This window comes from Hippocampus comes, unplaced genomic scaffold (genome assembly GCF_001891065.2).
Source record: "Hippocampus comes isolate QL1 unplaced genomic scaffold, H_comes_QL1_v1.1 scaffold12, whole genome shotgun sequence".
In the NCBI taxonomy this organism is placed as follows: Eukaryota; Metazoa; Chordata; class Actinopteri; order Syngnathiformes; family Syngnathidae; genus Hippocampus; species Hippocampus comes.
The window spans coordinates 1,143,792-1,145,489 of NW_017805478.1; the positions used below are offsets into that span (position 1 = coordinate 1,143,792).

Genomic DNA, 1,698 nt, shown 5'->3' on the forward strand with positions numbered 1-1,698 from the left:
GACGCTTGACGAGCCAATAAATGAAAGGCTTTTCACAGCTAATTAAGATGATGCTCGCAGGTTATTGACGGAGGCTTTATGGGCGGCTGTGACTTGATGCACAGGTTATTTTTAAGATACCAGATGAGCACAATGCATAATTTATCACAGCGTGCAATAAGTCTCCCGAGCTGTCGAATAAAGGAAGTAATCGGCGGCTAAAATGATTGGGCTTCGCCATGGGGGACATGGGGGGGGGAGAATCCTGTTTGCACGTTCTCTTAAAAGGCAAGGGCAATCATCTGACAGCCAATCAACAGTCAACACTTACTTCCTGTATCTGACTTTGCTGGACTTGTAACCATGGAAATGCTTTTATTTGTTTATTTATTTATTTATTTTCGATTAGAGCACAGCTGGTCATTCAAAAACGTGTCCATGTGTGAGGTTTTGTTTTGCCCTCCTCTCACCGGGGCATCTTGGAAACAACCTCATCCCGCCTTTTTGTGGCTGACATGTCGTGTGCCACCGATAAATATGCGGTGAAGGTGAACAACTGTAGCTACAACACGTGCGCAGCTATTATAATATTATAATTCTGCCCGTCCGTGTTTCGATTTGCACGATGTGTTGTCTTTTCATTTGGCATCTATGACAGTCTGCATATTTCATGCCTTTTTCAGTAAGCGCTCAAATATTTACAGAGCGTTGGTTGACACGATGTGAAGCTGAAGCGTGTGCTGAGCTACGTGAGCGAATCAGGCGATCAGAAAACGTCGTCAGTGCAGTTCGACAACAACTCTAAACTGAGCATTAGCGTCTTTGCAACGCCTTTATTTTCGATGATGCCGTCGTACTCCATTTGAGAAGTGCGTGCATGCGTTATTATATACGAGGTTTGTCAGAAAAGTTCTCCTCTTTGGGAGGGGTGGGGGGAGATGGAGTGGAGTCATGCCTGGGGGGGTCTTCATGAAAGCAGGTTTTAGCGAGCGTGTTTGAGTATCTAACACATAGAACGGGACGTGTACGCCATGTTTCCCTGCGGCAGAAGCTTCGTTTAAACAGTATATCATGGGGATATGATCTTAATGTGATGGCAGAGTGACATGCACAGTTGGGTGACGAGTATAACAGCTGGGAATCAGATTTGTGTTCAAATGGGTTTTTTTTTTTTGTTTTGTTTTTTTTAAATACCGAATATTATTATTGTTACTGAAAAGTCAGAAGCTTGCTATGGACAAGTCTCGTGTACCAATGTTTAGAGCCCAAAATGACAAATCACAACTGTACCAATTTGAAGATGGAACAGCAATATTGATCAAAACCACAAAATCAAAATGTTTTTTGTTGTTGGAGTTTCACTCAAATATATTGATGACATTGTCGCACTTCAGGCATTTCAGCAAAACTTCATGGTAGCTTTACTTGGGGGACTTTTTCAATGCATTGCCTGCAGGGTACTTCTCCACGGTAATGATCAATCGGCGTGACAGCGAAACACTTTTCACTGCTATTAATACTTTTAACTGTCCACAACTTGAAAAGTAGTCTGACAGCTTTCTTTTTTTTTTATATATATAAAACTCCTGCAGACATAAAATGTCTGGAAATCTAATTACAGTCACCATTACGCATCCTTACAATGTTCTCAAAAATAGACCTTCCTGACAAATAAAGAGGCACATGGACAATACTTTAATTTTTTTTTTTTTTTTTTTT

At 41.1% G+C, this 1,698-nt stretch overlaps 1 long non-coding RNA gene across 1 annotated transcript in view; it reads left to right on the forward strand.

Moving 5' to 3' along the window:
* Positions 1-1,698, forward strand: part of LOC109519197 (uncharacterized) — a 240,978-nt gene that overhangs the window by 229,635 nt on the left and 9,645 nt on the right. The window lies entirely within an intron of this gene.